The 19,373-nt window shown below is 41.3% G+C and overlaps 1 protein-coding gene across 2 annotated transcripts in view; it reads left to right on the top strand.

The window, feature by feature from the left end:
* frmpd3 (FERM and PDZ domain containing 3) overlaps positions 1-19,373 on the top strand; it is a 96,902-nt gene that overhangs the window by 32,303 nt on the left and 45,226 nt on the right. For both annotated transcript variants that reach the window (XM_037077069.1, XM_037077066.1), the window contains exon 2: positions 7,135-7,237. The gene's annotated coding sequence lies outside the window, so the exon portion shown is untranslated. The remainder of the gene's footprint in view (positions 1-7,134; positions 7,238-19,373) is intronic.

Below are 19,373 nucleotides of genomic sequence, written 5' to 3'. Positions count from 1 at the left end.
ACATGGCCGCCAGAGAGCAGCTGTCGATGGTGATTTTGGCTCTTTCCTTATTTTCGCTGTCTTGAGCACTTAAATGCATCTTCACACACCACCGGTTAGTAGACTTGAGTGAATGTCTCATATCTGAAATAAGCAAATGCTGTTAAAATCGCTCTGAAAATGATACTCAGAGCTAAGTGGATCCCACAATTTGGTATGCCAGCTGACATGAGGAATGACAGGCAATTTTAACAACCTGCTCTTCTTGGTCAGACTGGTAGGAAAAATATCAAACACCCTGAACATGAAAATTAACTGAATCATAGATTTTGAGAAATATATTCATCCTTCAAACCTTTCACCATTATATGTATTGTCTATTTGACGCACTAGAGATGAGAAACAAGAACCAGACTGTTGAAAACTACTTCCATGATCCATTAGAATCGTCTGCTTGAAACATGGTGGAAACAGCAGCAGTATGCTGGAACATTTCTATCCTTTGTTATTAACATCAGCGTCATGCACGCAGGCTTAGCATATTTTTTCTGTGATTAAGAAAAACCCAAAGGAAAATAAATATCGTATAAAATATTTTCTCATTCAACCCATTTTAGACGATGACAGACTAGCTGTTGTTACAGCAAGCTCTCAGGCTAGAGCCAGCTCGACAAAGATTGACCAATCAATCAATCAGGGAATGTTAAAGAATCGGACCAATAAGCAGAATCAATAATGACATATGTAACAATTAAATTGCATCAATGCCCATCCCTAAGCACAGTCACATGCTCCGATAACTTGATTTCATTCCTCTCAGCTCCTGAATGTGGTTTGATGCCACATACTGTTACATATTTGATTCTGACACGGACAGTGGTTGTAACGCCGTGAGTGACGGGATGTCCTCATTAAAACTGTGTCACTTTGAGATCTGATCAACTTTTGCATCTTGACACAAATATAGCACACACGAACATCTCCGCCAGAGAGTTGCTGTCCGTGGTGCTGAAAGAGAGAGAGACTGTTGAGTATGATGTCCAGCGTTCTCTGGCGCCACTGTGATCACGTGTTTCAACTGTGTCTGTTTAATCTCAGCTGACCAATAAAACATCCTGCTCTGGTCCCAAAAGTTTCTTATTTTCCTATTTGAAACATCTTTGAAACATTCATTTGCAGGCACACAGACTGATGAGCTCTAATTACTGATGATGGCTAATTGTACCTGCCATGAGACACCTTGTGATGTTGTCATAGTAACACAGCAGGTGCCAGCTTTGTGGGTGTAGTGTTGATATATATGGACGACTTGTACAATATGGTTCCCATTAATTATAAAAGATGAAGACACACATTTTAACAGACAACAGTGTGCTCCTGCGTTGGGTCTTTTTTATTTCTTTTTCTGATTTTGTTTTCTACCACTGCCAGCACCTCAGCTGACCTTGCTTGACTGTAACAGTTAAACTGGACAGCAAGAGTGTTTTTTTTTTTCGATATGATATCCAGCATCCAGTGTGTATGAAATGATCAGACTTTACAGAGGGAACCAGCAGAGTCCAGGCGGTGTTTGCCCTGAACACAGAAATAACCTCAGTGGAGAGGTGTGAAGGAGAAGGAGGCCGGGAAGAGATGTGCAGACTGACACTGTTTGCACAGGACAAATACGAAGCGTTACAAAGTCTGTCTCTGGAGAGGAAGTGGAGCCCAGAGGGTGAAAAATGCAGTGAGGCTTCAGCGAAATAAAAGTCTGGATAATAAAGAAATGGACACAGGGCCAGACTCTGTTTACTGAATATACCAGTCAGGCGATGGATAGGGGACAGGAAGAGGTGAGATCTAAAGCGAGGCGGTATAGAGAAAAAGGAGAGAAATAAGTATAATTAATTCATGAAGAAAACATTTGGTTAAAAAAATGGACAGAAAAGTAATGTGCCTTCTAAATACTATGATGTGTTTCATTGGTGGCACCAGCAGATGAAGGGGGAATAACTAGCTGGGCAAGGCACCAGTTTACCTGCCGGGATATTCGATTAGTTGGCTGAACCTGAAATAAAGTACTGTTCACTGCAAGTGTCTTCTCAGGAGGCAAACACTTTACACCAACAAGGAGACTAACCAGGGCTACTGAGAAATAGCCCCAAACAATGAAATTAAAACATCTGCGGCTTTGGAGATTGTGCAGCGTGTGCCGCCATAGTACAATAAAGACTGTTGCATGAATACAAAATCCTTTAATGACACTTCATTCTCTATTGTTATCATATTGAATATATGCACTGACGTCACTCCAGGCTGATTCTTTGACTTAAATGCCTTTAAGCTAATCAAATAAGACCACAAACCGTCTCTGTTGCTACGCCTGAATTTGTTGACATGTGTAGCTTACAGCGAAATAGATTCTCTTAGTAATTACTTGTCGATATAATAATAAGTCTGTGTGCTTGATAGATGGAGTGCACATCTGTAATACAAAATGGTCACCGATTCGACTATTTTCAGTGTAATTATGAGCAAAAGTCTATACACACGATTGATTTTCTATAACACCTATTCTTCTGGCAAACACAGTTTTAAAGAGTTTGTTCCACACTGCTGTTCATGCTGCAGCTGGAATAACTCACGAATGTGAGACAGGAGGAAAGAATCCTGACATGACGTTGTGATGAGCATTGACAAATAAAAAAAAAGGAAATGGAAAATATGTCACATTTTCTGTATGACGCAATCAAGCTTCAAGCCATCCAGCTCGGTGAAAGTTGCAGTTCAGCAGTCAGAAGTGTTCTGCGGATCAGATCCTATCTCAATACATGGTGCCATAAAAATGCCATTAAAAAAAGATTTCTTCTGTACCTTTTCCATACGTTCTAAGACTTTGAAACAGTGCTGAATTAAGCTAAATTATTTTGAAATGATTGTGTTGGTCGTGGACTTGAATCCCAACAGGGGGAAGGCCTTTTTTCTATGTGAAGTTTGCATGCTTGTGGGTGCTCTGGTTGCCCCAACCATCAAAAACATGTACACCAGGTCAATTCTCCGGTCAGTGCCCCGACCAAGGCACTTGTTTAGAATCTAGAATTAGTCTCCAGGCATTGCACATTGGCCGCCCACTGCTGCCTCGTGATGGGTTACATACAGAGAAGTAGTTTTACTACATTGCACATTCTATGATTGTATGTGATTAATATAAATTCTTCTCCTTCTAGAGTGCATACCTTTGCCAAGGCCCAACATTCCCCTTTGGTAACCAATCATATATACCAGCGAATCAAAAAGTCATATCTTGCAATGTTGAAGAAAGTGTAAAAAAACTTCCAAAAGTTAATGGGGTTAGTGAGGGGTAAGTTTTATGTTAATCCATTCTGTAGTTTTTGGATAAATTCTACTGAGAACCAACCAGCCAACAAACAGACACGGGTGAAAACATAACCTCCTTAGCGGAGGTAAAAATCAGTTCATGCAACTTGAACTTTTGTGATTGTTTCACCGTCTCACTCTGTCTGCTTTAATCTGTGGATTAGTGGATGCAACTCAGCTTAGACACGTGAATAGCGAGAGGTCAACAATGTTTTCAAATTCCCACAAATCTGTGAATTGTTAGCCTCTCCTTTGTGTAAATCATGTCCACATATTCTCTCCGCTGTTTTGTCCAGCTCTGTGTTGTGTAAGTGCTCTTTTGACACTTGCAGCTAAAAAAAGCCTTGGTGCCTCCGGACAAACAGATCGGTTTTGGTGTCCATAGCGGTTAGAGAGCCTAATATGGTGCTGTGGCATGAGCAGCCGGTCCCTGCTACGTGCAAGCAAATGAAACGTTAGCTTACTATTTCAGGAACCACCACTGGGCCTTGCTGGTGCTAATTAATATCCTCCTACTTTTATGTCAGATCTGATTCTTATCTTGGATTCTACATTCTACGTGTAAAAAAAGCCCTCCTGGGTCGGTTGTAAGAAGCAGTGGGAGACCATTATGTATGAGCTCTTCAGGTTACAGCAATTTTCCATCTCTTTCTGCCTCATGCGATCAAAGCCACAGGCAGCCTGTTTTTGGAACGTATCATTTGGGCAATTATGAAATGAATGTGGACTTTCTTCGGCTTATTAAAACCGGAACACTGTGCTCGACAAGAGCTGGGTATTTCAATCTGCCTGCCTTTAGAAAAGTGTGATGAAATATTAAATCTGAGCATGTTTCAATGATTAGAGACTGTTCTAATCTGGACTTGAAAATAGTTAAGATTGAGTTTTGGGGGGTTTTTTGTATGCCAACAACGGCACACAAAGAACTCCAAAGAGGATAAAAATATATATAAAATAAATAGAGAAAAGGCATCAAAGAGAGGGATTCCTGAAACGATCAGTAAGTGCTGATGTTGGTAAAACTAAATGTAAAATACTAACAAGACAGTGTGATAAAAATATGTGCAAACAGGATATTAAGAACTAAAATCAACTGTTCATCATAACTGTCACAACAAAAAGTAACCACCAGTGCAGGGAAACAACGCTCCAGTCACTGTAGATACCAGCTCTCATCTTAGGCTTAGGACAGTTGACTGTTGAGTCTCATTCCCAACTCATTAAGTAGCGACACTTTGGTCTAAAAAAAAAAAACAAAATAAAACCCTGTCTGCTCTGATTGGTCAGCTCGCACGTGCCTGAGCCAGCACCGCTAACAACAACAGAGCAGCCATGAAGGATGACTGATGAGAAATTTCAGGGGCAATGTTTTCTGTGGGAGAAACGAGCTTCTGTTGGCATGGACTCTGACCTCTTTAACTTTCAAGATCTTTCACATGCACAAGAACCTTTAGAAAACATGAAAAATGACAACAAACTTTAACCTCACTGGTTAGCACACTGCCAGTGGCCAGGTGCAGCCACAATCTGAACAGAGACAGGAAGAAGACCCGCACACTATAGACTAACTTATTAGCGCACTCCCACTCACACAAACATGCAGCAACATGAATGAACTGGATCACAGACCAGGAACACAGCAAACCCAGAATAAAACTCCATTTGGCAAGAATCTGAAGCAGTTAAATAAAGATAACACAGCAGTTAAACATTGTTATATGTAGAAAATGAGTCTCGTTGAGTAAAAGAGCGAAGCTTGAATGTACCCTGCGGAGTTTCCATGAGTGGGTTTTGTTGTTTTAATGTACTGCACACATTCCTGCCAACGGTTTTACACTACTCTACTGCTGGCAGTAACGTGTCTAGAAATACAGCAATGCACCAACAAAGGCAGGGAAGAAGAAGAAGAAGAAGACTGCAAGATTATAAACATGACCGTATGAATATAAACAATGCAAATTCAACATATTTGATGGACAAGGAAACTCAACAGGGCACTGCTAATGTCAGTGTTCTCCACCACCAATTGTTCAGACGCTTTACCTGTTCATTGGATAGTTTGTAAACAGAACCCTCGTGCATGTGATGTTTGCGCTGGTAGATCACAAAGAAGTAAAAATACAAATATTCACACATAACATTGCTCTACAAAACTGTCCATGGTCATAAATTGCACAGCGTACCTGTTATGGTTTGTTATTAATAGTAGGCATAGCGCTGGCATGGATTGGAGTCACTGTAGCTGAGGAAAAGAGGCATCGCTTGGCCAAATATTCTCGTTTTACTCAAGCATTGTGTGCACCGTGAGGTATTTATAGCGCTAGCCTCAGGCAAAATATAGTAATGAATTCTTAATGCAAACAATTATTGATTAACATTGGATTGTCGAAGTGAATGCACAGTGTTTGACAGCAGGATACACGTGTCAGGCGACATGTCAGACTTCTCGGTTAATGAGGAGCAAGGGGTTCAGTTTGGTTTTTAATAGGTGGACGCCTAAGGCTGGTAATTGAAGTTGTTAATTCAGTCTGCTGGGTTTATTCTGTTTCAGTCAAAGTCACCTGTGTAATAATGTTATGCATTGATGTCCTAACACCAATCTGCACCCAAATCATAAAAAATCTTTCAGGGGTCAAGCACACAGGTTGTGGTTTTCCGTGTCCTGTATCAACACAGAAGAGCGTGTGAATAAATTATGCTGAACCATGAGAGTATGCAAACAGCCTGATACACAGCAAGTGGGTTGTCCAAGTGTGGGTCAGGCACAAAACAAATGTGCCTGTGATCTCATTTTCTAATTAGAGCAATTATGTATGTTGAAAAACATAAAGTTGTCTGCAGACAAGTAAGACTCACCATTACCGACTGCAGCGCCAAATAGAAAGTTCAGCATTTATCCTCATTTATAATTTATTAGTTAATATTGCTGCATGCAAAACAGTTTTCATTCCGAGTCAAACTCCATTGACACTTTACAGTTTAAATAAACTATAAACCACAACACTGGGTTTTCGTGTGATTAGCAATCAAATTAAAAGAGTGTGAAACAAGGTGGTATTTAAAAATGCTGATATTACATTGTCAGAACAGAAGAAGCCCAAACGTCAACCTGTGAAGCTGAATTTCAGTAAAACAGCTACATTATGTAGATGTGAGAGCCTATATAATGTTCATTTCAATAGTCATTGTTTTAGGGTCTACTAGAAAATGTTTACAAGCTATGATGTTCAAAAAACACATGATTTCTGTTCATACTGTCCGCTGTTGCAGCACCTCGGTCTGAACGCTCCGTTCTATTGCCCATCTCTTTAAAGCTCAGTCTGCTCTGATTGGTCAGCTTACACAGGCCTGAACAGGCATCAACTCTTCTGGTATTTTTGTTACCATGGCCGTGGCTGGGGGCATGACTGTATAGTTGTGACATCACAAACTTACTGAAGTGCTGACAGCTTGTTTGAAGGCGCAGCTGCAGTACTTACATAGCACCTCGATCTAACTTGACTAATACATTATGATAAAAAAAAAATGCTTTGCTCTATGGATGTAATAAGAAACAAAACCATTAAAACACTGGTATTATCCATTAAACATTCATTTTGGAAAACAGTGTGGAGCAGAAGCCCAACAACCCCTGTGTGCCCATTGCACTCACCCACACACTACTATTGTTAATATTATTTACATGTCTCACTATAATTATGTTGCCTAATTTCTGTTTTTAATTTGTCAGACAGGGGGCATTTTATGTACAAGCGGTGTGATCATTAAAGTCCATTGTGCTTCTGTGTCTCGGAACAGGAACACACACCACCGACCAGACGCTTGTGTGTGTGTGTGTGTTTGTGGGAGATCCCTGCTTGGAAAAAACAACCTCCCGTGAACCAGTCGGCATTCAGAGATCGTAAGTACACTTTCTGCTTTCTTCTTTTTCTTTATCTTTTTTCACACAAATCTGTGTTAACATCAGACTGTGAGATCACTTATATAGTAGAACAGCTAAACCCAATCCAAAGGTAAAAAGGACTGTTAGGCAGCACATGAATCATGAGAATGAAGATTTCAAACTCCCTCCCTTTTAGTCTGATCCAACAGAAGGATATAAAACTTAATCTTACATGGATTAAACGCTAAATCCTTTATCAACGTGAGCCATAGGCAAAAGCTATAGTTAAATTTTGCTTCAACGCGTAACCCCTTTCATGCTGACTGCTCATTCTGCTTTAATAGGCTATTTAAAAGGAGTCACACATAATTATTTCAAGTGCTGCACCCTCTAACCCTCTCAGTGTCTCCGCTTTTTGAAGGAACACAAGCTCTATCCTGCTAGAGGTCGTGAACTCTGACTTGGTGGGAATCCTGTATTGTCATGATATCTGAGCGAAGGTGTGGTGTGGCAGCAGCGGTTCTGTCTGTGTGTGTGTGTGTGTGTGTGTGTGTGTGTGTGTGTGTGTGTGTGTGTGTGCACATTGTCCTCTGCAGCTTTTGCTCACATCTGCAATTCTGCATTGATTCCATGCCAGTGAGTAGAAAGCTGATGCAGAGTGGTGGGTCCTCTGTTGTAGCCAGGTACATCAGCCTGTAGCTATAGCCATAACGGGGATGTGTGTGAGGGAGTTGATAATGCTGCAGAGTAAATGACTGCAGTCTGTACAGTCGCCAAATTTGCTGCAGTCACAAGCCATTATGTGGAAATGCACTGTAATTAATACACTAATATAAGTATGACTGTTTTATAAATGTTAGAATTAGATAGCTTCAAGTGTTCTGTCTTACTCTATTAATGCATCACGGTGTACCAAACACTGTATTTTGCAAAAAAGGAAGTGCAATTGGAAGCTCTCCCCCGATTAGCATATGAAACACAAGGTTCACAAACATCAAAAAACATGCTGTTTATCCCCACAGCGCTTCAGGATTATAATCAACTCATGGGCCCACTTATTGTCTCTGAGAGGAGGCCACTTATGCGTGTTAGGACCTCCTCTATGCTGAATCGCTGCCACGGATTTTATCACCCTTGCTTTTCAAAGAATTAATGCGGGCCAGTACCGGGGAAAAGCTGAAATGAGAAAACACCAGTTGTGTGCCGTCCCTTTTTTTTCAGCTGATAGGGGGGGAGCATACTGAGCTGATATTTACAACATCTAGGGAGAGACGTTACAATTGTAGATTTACTATCAGGACCTGCCAAATTCAGTGATGGATGGCTGGATGTATGAGTAGAAATGTAAATCTATGCTGCAGAATTAATTACACTTCCCACAGCCTGCCCAAGTAGCTGACTTTTTATTTATTTATTTAATTATCTCACAGCAAACCAAGAGTCTGCTGCTGTAAGCTGCTCTGCGAGGCTGCAATCAGGGATGACGATGCTTTGAGCTACATGCTAAAAACAGCATGCATGTTGTTGTGACAATGCTAAAATGCTGATGTTTACCCACTGACATTATATAAAGATGGGCAACATGACAGCTCTCCAAACGTGGGGCTAAATGTGTCCCCCTGGTGGCAGGTTGTAGTGCATAGTCGTGTGGCCCACCCCCTCCATATTTGCAGATCGGACATGGACCAAACTGAAAACTTTAAAGAGCACTTCATTTCAAGTCATTGTTATCATGCTCATGTATTTTCAAAAGTACATTTTTATGATAAGTTTAGTTTTAATCAGGCATAGCAGTTGTGACGTCATCATTGTCAACTGCTTGTAATTGATTCAGGCGGGACATTGATACCGCAGCTCCACACGATGCCTTCAAATGGCAAAAGAAATTTGTACAGTGAGATGAAGTCCGGCCGTGTATATGTAAGCTGATCACCATATTCATGAGTATCAGAATCAGAAACAAGAAATTTGACTCCTCCATTGCTCTCAACATTCAGGGCAAAGACTAACATGTAAAAGAAAAAAGTATTGCAATTGAAAGGAGCGCAGAACTTTCAGCATTATTTACATCTAAAAAAGACATAATTGTTAGCTCAACTTTCCACCAGGTCGCATCATTACAGCATTGGTAGAATTGTGATTTTAACAACAGGCTTCAGTAAAATGTGTGTACTGTGGTCTTTTCAACTCAAACACCATGACAGCCATCAAAAAGTGCTGAGTAGAACTCCTTTGAAAAAATGAACAAGACTTAGGTGCCTTGCAAACTTTGCCAGGTAAAGCTAGCGTATCACATCCCTAATTGGAAACGCTTAAAATTTTGAACTGATGATGGCGCTTATAACACACTCATCAGGTTATTGGAATTAATCCTGAGGTGGATGTTAATGTATGTGCCAAATATCAGTGACCACCAATCAAACAATTGTTATCACTCTAAACATACGTACACTTCATGGTGGAGCAAAAGGAAAAGTCAGGAAAACATCAAAACAATGAGGTTTATTGACTGGGAACCACCAACGTCTGCATAAAATGGCACAGCAATCCATCCAACAGTGGAGATATCAGGGTGTGAACTGAAAAGCCTCATTCAAATGATAACGCAAACACACGTAGTTGCATCCCACACAGGAAGCTTCACTCCTCAAAATCTCAGTGAACCGCTGGAGGAGCGACGGCAGCGTCCTTCACCACTTCACAGATATTTGAGCAAACTGTGCTGAGTGGAGAACGCCACAGAGGACCCGGTGGGCCGAGGGTAGACAACATAGCCACAGCAAAAGGCCCTCCTCTGCCAGGGGGAGCATAAACAGCTACTCAAGCATATGGAAGGCGCTGCTATCACATCCAGCGATGGGGAGTTTGTTTATCACCCGTGTCTCTGTGTGCATGTGGTGCGCATAGTGATGTTTTCTGCTGGAAGACTCCTATGTGACTTAGCTACCGGGTCCTTAAATGATCCCTGAACGCATGTGAACCCACACTGAGGTACAGATAAGCCACTGTTATCTCATCTGAAACACTTCACAGATACATGATGATATGCAAATCTAGCCGAGCAGGAATTATTGGTGTCTCCCCTCTTACTCTCCAGCTAATACTGATTTTTGGGCTAAATGTGGGATTAACCTGCAAAAAAAAAAACAAAAAAAAAAACATTTGAACCATAGACAGGCAGGTCAAAGAGCTTCGCTGACGATGTATCAGTTCTTTTTCAAAGGCTTTCATCAAAGATGGATGTACTTTAATAAAAGCGAAGCTGTTCAACATCCAGTCACAGTCACAAACAAGCAATCCCCTGTAGTAAAAAGGTCCCTTTCTACTCTGGCACTGATACAGGAGCTGACCCGATTAAATGGTTGTATTGATCAAACTGATTAATCAAGACTTAATAATGCGGGGATCTCTTCTTCCGACAAGCTGAGCTCCACTGCGGGACCGCGATGCATTCCCCCTGATGTACCGGCTCCAGACACCCTGTCCAAAGTCGGAGAGGCAACATCAATCAGATAAACCCATCAAAGGCCAGGCAGGATATCCTAGTCGGGAGCATTTACCAGTTCAAAACCAGCAGACTGATCCTTAGCTTCTTGTAGATTCCTCTTATCTAGACGCAGTGACCCTCATCTCGCTTCATCCCTGACCTCTCCCCGCACTCAATATTTACTCATGCTTACTCCAACTGCACCATCTCTCCTTCAGTTTTTCAGTGAAAACAACTTGTTTTTTTTTTTTCTTCCTCCTGCTCCTTGTAGATGAATGTTCTGAGATGGTGAGCTTACAGCAGCCATCAAACGCTGTGGATTTTCTTATCTCTGGCCCCTTGAGCTGAGAGGCTCTGAGGCCCCTCGGATGTCTTTCTTCTCCGGTTCAGATAAAGCGATGCCAGCTTTCTTCTCCCAGCTGACACAGCTGAGTTTGTACCGTCGTGTTGATACCAACAACCATAGTAAATATTGAAGCAGAGATTGTTGTTTCTAATCACCGCTGGCAAAACGGGAAAATTGCAATCAGTGACTCGATCGCAGGTAGATCGTACTTTTTTTTGGAGAAGCTGGCTGTATCTAGGCCACAACTTTCTTAGATCCTCACGCTAATTAAGGGTCTGTGTGACGATGCTGCTTACTCATGTGTGTGTGTGTGTGTGTGTGTGTGTGTGTGTGTGCGCATCTTACAAGTGCATATGAGTGTATCTCCAGACTCATCAACATGCTGCTAGTCTCTTGTCACAACACTGTCTGGCAATGAGCGGCTCTGTCACACTGGGTGACACAGCACTCCAATTAATCACAGAGACAGACCATTAATGAAGTCATTATGTCTTCTGAGAGTTTCATCTTGACATCCACTCTTACAGAAATGACTGATACAGAAATACACGTAAAAGGCTTGAAGGCATCGTGGCAACAGATTAGCAAAAATGGATTTTGACAAGTGAGATATAGGACTCGGTTGTGGAAAAAGTAAGGTAGTGTTTAGGTAATTCCCCTCTTTTTACTACTAGCTATTAACTTTGTCTCACCTATTTATCTTGCCTTTAATTTCAATGGATTTATGGACTTTCCTCTTAAGCAAATTACGTCATCAGCGCTGGATCTGTATCCACTGGTCAGTAGAGCTGCAACGATCAGATGACTATTGATTAGTTGATCGACAGAAAAACTGTTTTGACAATCAACTAATCGTTAAAGGGGCACTATGTACCTTTAGAGACAAAACTCAAACTCTAAATTCTAACATTTACAGTATTAATGAGGTAATTATACAAACTCCATCACTAAATAAACAAGCTGTTCTCAGAGGAAAACAAGTCCCCAAGAACTGTGTTTGAAGATAGAAAGGTGGCAGGGTCTGCCACCTATAAACAAAGTAGAAAAAACAGTATGAAATGATGTTGTCCTTTAAGGTCATTTTTTTTATTCAGTCATGGAAATGAGGAGTTTGCTTATTTAGTTTGCTCAAGCATAAAAAAAATCAATCAAGATGTTTTTCTTCGACTAGAAACACATAGTGCACAGTGCAAGTAATTTTTCATTCTAAAATTGCACAAAATGTTGTTTTCAGCCCCTCAAATATGATGCCTTTCTCTCCTTTATATCATATCAAACTGACTATCTTTGGGTATTGGACTATCAAAATAAGTCTTTTAAAGATATCATCTTGGATTTTAAGAAACTCAGCACTTTATGATTTTTTTCATAGACCAAATGATGAACTGATTATAGAGAAAATTGAAATCATTAGCTGCAGCTCTGCAGGTCACGTTGTCATTACTATGGTCATGCGTGGCAAAAACTTGTCTCTGAATTGTTTTCCTGTTGTAAAGTAGGACATGCACGTCCTCAGCTGGGCTAAACTAAATAAATTCTCTATCCTCTGTGCCACCACACACTAGTATGCACTATGATTGTTTATTTACATTTCTGTTTCTCAGACATATGATGCAACATCCTCATCAGACAGTCAGCACAGCCCAGCAGTAAAAATAATGCAACTCATGAAACTCGACACTCTCAGATTTTGATATTCGAGTGAAACAAAAAAAATCACAAGATAAGACCAGGCCCATTTATCTCACTGAAATGCAACTTTCTACTGTAGGTGTTTGTAAGTGTAATCAGATGTTCCTCACTAGAATTAGACAAATATGTGAAATACGGGACATGGGAAAACAGAATGAAGCAGCAGCCAAGAGTCATCTATTTTTCCGCAACTACTTTAAGCTGTCATGTGGGCAAAATTCTCAAAAATACAACCCAAGACACAATACAACCTGGAGTGAATAAAGTCATTTGTGAAACCTTATAGTGATCATTTTGTTTAGGTTGTTGTACTGGATTGTTACATTAGAGTGTGTTGTATCGTAATATTTATCTGTTCACGTATATAGTTGGTGAATTGTGTATTTTTAACATTGAAGATGGCCCGATGGGAGTCACCCCTGCACCCACCACACCACCACCCACCCACACACCCACACACACACCTATTTACACCTATTTACACCTTCCAAGCTTGGCCTATGGGTGTATTTTTAGCAGCACAAACACTACTGAATGATCAAAGACACATAATAGGAATACTAAAGGCAGCATTGTGTCTCTACGATCATCCTGCTCTTCCATGTGAACACGTTGCTCCTCGTGAAGCTACTGTATAGATCAATTGAGAAGCTATAGTATGTAGTTTAGAGAACATCATAGATTCAAGACAAAACTGACAAGAGGGAGATAAGAGAAAGAAAGGGAGAGAGAAAAGACCATGGATTTAGCAATAATATTCAACTTAACAACCCCTCTGCCCCTGCACTCTTAGCAAGGGGTTGGTTTTATCGCTCGTTCCCTCTCTAATTGCATATCCACACACAGGAGAATAGCAGTATATGTGTGGATGTACAGCGTGTTCTGCTTACAACTACCAGTATTTAACATTTTGTGAGACTGAACCTCAAGGGAAGTGCTCCCTCAGCTCATTTCACATTTAGGTACATAGTTACTGAAGAAACGTGTGCAGATTCAAATGAATTTCCCATCAGTTCTGGGTCACCCAAAGTGTATTATGTCAACTTCTGCTCGTGCTCTCTCTCTCTCTCTCTCTCTCTCTCTCTCTCTCTCTCTCTCTCTCTCTCTCTCTGTCTCTCTCTGTCTCTCTCTCTCTCTCTCTCTCTCTCTCTGTCTCTCTCTCTCTCTCTCTCTCTCTCTGTGTCTCTCCTTTGGTCTGCCATTTTTAATGTTTAAGAAAAGGAAACCTAGCTCTGCTTCAGTCACACAAAGACTTCCAAAGCACAAATCTCTCAGGAGGTTTTAAAAAAAAAACCCTACAATTTGGCTCCAATCTGTAGGTGTCATGATCCCTTATTCAATTTGGGTATTTCTTAAGTTTTCATAATTGGGTTACTCTGGAGAAAGTGGAGAGAGGTTATTTGCACATTATAATACATTAACCTTCTACATTTAGATTCAGCATTGCACTCCCATAACACCGCTAGACACAGAAGGGTCAAAATCAATCATCAGAGCCAAAGACGTCATCCTTCTGTGATGATTTCAGAAAAAAGGTACCCCAACTTGAATGAAAATAAACTTGAAGTCAAAAAACCAAAGGCAGGCCACTAAAGCAAGGGATCTAGAGCAAAGGAACTAAACAAAGCACTTATCAGGGGCAACACGAAGAACAGACGCAACAACCGCAGGTGAGAACCAAAGAGCAAAACAGGAATGGGGAACAGATGTAAAGAAAACAGACACACTGATAAAGATTGAGGGGAAACACTGACTTCGGTACACAAGAACTCATTGACTCATTAAACACAGACAACAAAAGACAAAGACAGGGAGTGTAAAGCCAAATATGACACATGAAGAGAGAACCACAAAGTAAAACAGAAAATGATGGAACTACAACACCTAAACTACTGGCACTCTATTATTCCATGCGTTCTTCTTCCTTGTAAAGAAACAAAAATTGCTGACATAACCCACAATGCAACCACAGACAGGCTGCGGAGGTCGCCTGTGTCTAACCCGCACCGGCAGATTGTTTTTATTTTCCAATCCTGTAGTTTTGCTGATCCAGGTGACATCACTTGAGGCAAAAGTGGTTTTACTCAACTATTTCCACATACGCAGCAGCACTCCCAGAGATCTGCAAATGGACTTTGATTTGTAAATATCAGCGGAGCTCACACTTAGTCACCGATTGAGTTAGAGGCTGAACTGTCCCATGAAGAAGGGATTACATAACAATATAATTTAATGATATATTATATTAGACACTGAATAATGACTATATGATAATAATGAGATGAGATGTACGGACAGATCATTAATAAAAAAAAAAGTGTTGTCACATTTATCAGGGCAGAAAGAAAGGTAGAAAGTAACTCATTCCACAAATATGCATTATTCCCAACTGGAGACCAATAATTAAGACTCAATCAAATCTGATCTCTAATTGTAAGTGATCTCAATGGTGCAGTAATAGTCAGATGGGTTTTTCTGTTTGTTTGTTTGTTTGTTTTGAGGGGAATGTTTGAGATAAGGAAAAAAAACACACTGTATTCCCAATGCAGGTACATTTTAAGTTGGTCCATTTAAATGCTGTTGTTTTTTTTTTTTTCCAAGACTTAAATCGACTGAAGAGGATACAAGCCTAATGCACGCATGCTTAAGAATGGGGTCTGTTTGTGCGAAGGACTGTTGATCTGGTAATCTCTGAATTTGGCATGAGGCATCTTTGGAAACAGAAGGCTTAAAAGTTGTTAGAAGACTGTTGGCGCTCCTAATTGTTTAGCTGCCATGGGCCAAAAAATCAAAAACAGGAAGGCCTGAACTGGCCTTGATGCGACTCATTTAGTAATCCTATACTCAGGGCACAGAATTTCCTGAATTCGGCAATATAAGTGCCAGTTTGCCAATCAAATACTCATCACTGTAACATACCTTTCCTAATTCAATATCTTAGGCAGCTCTATTCAGCCAGACTCGGGCCAATTAAAGAAAATGCCACACCAGTGAGTTGATCCACAGCTCCCATGCTGCTCGGACCTGCCAGCCTCTATTTGCGGCTACATTTTTATTTAACTCCTCTGAAAATCGACAGCTTGACAGCAGCCAGGGACACCCGCAGGAACACAAACACATTCGTATGCATGCGCGTACACACAGTAACACACAGACGGCAAAAGGGAGAGTGGGAGAGACGAGTGAGGTGGAGGAACAGACAAAAAACTGAATCCCAGACAGACAGTTTGTAGCAGAATGCACAGAAGCTGAAGATTAGCGATAGAGCCGAACACATGCTGAGATACACTGACTTACAAAGAGACACATATTGAACGCTCCCTCCCTTCCAAAATCAATCGGGATGTAATTTGAGCGATGCCATGGGAACAGTTAGCAGCCTCAAACAATGTGCTATCTGCGGCGTACAGATGTATACATGTGTACATTAGCATGTTGAGGACAGATGAGTGAATAAACAAGGCTCTGGGCAAATCATTACAATAAACAGCCTTAGCATTCCTACGTTCGGACATTGAATTCAGTGACATATAATGAACGGATGTACGCCTCCAGGTATGTGCAGCCGAGTGACATACCTTGACACTGAACACTTCAGTGAAACATAAAGGACGAGCAGAAGAGAGACACAGAGAGAGAAAGAGTCTTTACTAAAGACCAGCGAGAGTAAGAAGATGATGTCGACGTGGACCACCATGTAGATGTAGTCTCGGGGGCTCGTATGGTGTATCGTCTTACTCATAACCTCTCATCGCTACTCCGCCCGCAGGCTCACAGCTGCTGCACTGTAGACACAACACGTTGTTCCCGGCTCCACAGGTTGCCATGGTGATCACTGACCTCAGGAATATGTAAATCTCAACCTGCCGAGTCGACAAGGATTTTGGAAATAGAAAATGCGATCATTATCCACTGTGTGTGTGTGTGTGTGTGTGTGTGTGTGTGTGTGTGTGTGTGTGTGTGTGTGTGTGTGTGTGTGTGTGTGTGTGTGTGTGTTAAATTCTGCCGTTAAATGTGATGAGAGGATGGCTTTTATTGTCAGAGTTGAAATGATTTGTCAGTTAATCAGTTAACAGTACATTAATCCTTTTGATAAGTGATTATTGTCATTATTAAGCATGACAATTACAAAAACAATCCCTGGCTGCAGCTTCTCATGTGTGAATATCGACTAGTTATGTAAAAGCATCTATGACAGTAAACTGGATTTAATCGGGTTTTGGGCAGTTGGTTGGATCGTGTTTTGGAAAACTGTTGTGTCTTGAGGAGTTGATCTCATCACCGTCAGTGAGCCAATAAGCACGCTTGTTGTGCCAAGATCTTATAGCGCTGGTGACTGGCTGTGCCGAGACAAGCAGGAAAAAAAAGCAAAAAGGGTTACAGCCAGAGACGGAGCTCACCACGCGTATGTGCAATGTAATCATTTGTTAAAATAAATTTCATGAGATCCTTATCGGTATCAGTATCCTTCGGTATAAAGCCCTTACTACAAAAATATTTAGCTATACGTGTTTCTACATGAACAAAAATAATAAAAGTAAAGTAATGATTCCGTGTAGTATCCTATTGCACATAAACCCAAATTGTGCTTGCACACATCCACAGGCTTTGAGACTTTTTCAACTGGGTTTCAGTTATTCTTTGTACTTCTCATACACAGACGCGGGGACACACAATGTCACATGCTTGTGCACGTGTGTGCGTGATGTGAAGGCTTTCTGGAGCATGAAATAAGCTTTCTGAGGGAACAGTGAAGAAGATAGCGGCTGATGTCCTCGCGCCATTCCTTAATTAACTACGCGTAAGTCTCATTTTAAAAATCGAAAATGTCACCTCGGAGCTCCAGGCTATCGTTCCAGTCCGTCCTCGTCGTTATGGCTGCGGAGCAAAACGCTGAGGTAATGCAGCGCCCGGCCATTCTCTTAATAACACACACTGAGGGAAAGACTATAGCTACAACAGCGGGTCATTCATGATGGTTTAATCCCAAAGATAAACTGAAGAATGTTCAGTGTTGTTTCGTCTGTAATGGCAAAATGAAAAAAAGAAAATACTCATGTGGTGTATAACCATCAAAATAACTGAATATTTCCCCAAGAGTTTCTTTGCGGAACAGGTAAATAGATTCTCGTTCCTCCTCCTCCTTCTCCCTCTGCCTCGGTATCACAGCCGAGGATGTGTGATGTTGCTGTGTGTGTGTATGTGTACGTGTGTGTGTATGTTGGTGTGTGTGACGTGCTCTGGACCGCGATGAGCCGAGAGGAAGCACCTCCACGATAAGAAACATATCAGCGTGCAGCACCTGCCTGCCTGCCTCCTGACTGACTGACTGACTGACTGACTGACTGACTGACTCCACAAGCCGGCCGCATGTGGAATCCCTCTCATTGTCACAGCAAAAACCCCCCCAAAGTATATGAGGAAATCAAGTGTGTGAGTGCAGAGACTTTTTATGGTCCCTTCATTTTTTTTTTCATGTTATGAAATTTAACCACATCAGACAACACTGTTCCATTTGAACAGGAATTTTCATTACCTGCTGTTCTGACTTCAACATGCGATCAAACCCGACGAAAGATGAGGGTGGCAAAATTGTGGCTTTGAAGACCAAACAGCCTCAGAAACAAACAGTTTGGTCTGAACCATACGAGCCTCGTGCGTTTGTCAGCGTGTTACAGAAGAAGCTGCAGTATTTCTCCTGACAGGTTAGCTTCTGTCAGTACAGTTACACGCCTCGGAGCTTCGTTCACCTGCGCTGTAATGGCCCTGCCAACTCTGATCATGTGTTCCTAGCACATACAGCGCCTTTTGTTAGGACACTCTAAATATCTTTTGACTTTTCGGCGGCACCTGACTTTATTACATTGAATGGTTCATAAGCACATCATTTGAAGCTCTATTCGCAGCTCAGTGGAACAGCAGAGAGGAGGGTATAAATGTCATTTAGTTCACAGTATCACAGTGGTCAGCTGTTAATTATCTCAATGCTATCAGACATTTGTTTGTCCAAGGTTTAGACTTAAAGGCTTAAGCAAACGATTAAGCCAAGCCACTGTGTCTGATATCACTGAGCAGAAACTATATTAAGCACATACGCTCCTCTGTTTCCCTCCACACATACATTAGAGAGAGCTGCAGAAATTAGCCTGGAAAATAAATTTGAATTTTAAACCATGTTGTTGTGCTTTAAATGGGTTTTGGTTAAATGGCTTACATGCTTTAGAGCTCAAAAAACACATCAGTTTTCACAGTCACAGAATTAAAGACGAGACCACTGAAGCGGCACTCAACAGAGGAGAAAAAAAAAGGCAAAATTGGGCTCTTTTAAAAGGTGGTTTCTAACAAGTAGTGATAGGAAATGACAGAGGAAGAAACAACTTAAGACGTAAAGAAGTCCTGAGCACAGAGTGACTTCATACTCCCTCCCTGCGTGTTCTTATCAAGCTTCTCTTTTTTTTTGTTGTGGACAGCCGGTCTGGCTGCATGTGCATGAGCGCCCTCCTTTCAAAATCTGCCAGCTCGGCTGCAACCAACAGTGGTGCTCAATTTGGCTTTTAGGACTTTCAACAGCGTCATCAGCGTGAACACAGGGTCCGTCTTTATAGACATACCTTGGTTGCAAACTGTTC

The sequence above is a fragment of the Acanthopagrus latus genome, chromosome 18, assembly GCF_904848185.1.
Source record: "Acanthopagrus latus isolate v.2019 chromosome 18, fAcaLat1.1, whole genome shotgun sequence".
Taxonomy (NCBI): Eukaryota; Metazoa; Chordata; class Actinopteri; order Spariformes; family Sparidae; genus Acanthopagrus; species Acanthopagrus latus.
This window is presented reverse-complemented; position numbering and strand designations above follow the sequence as displayed.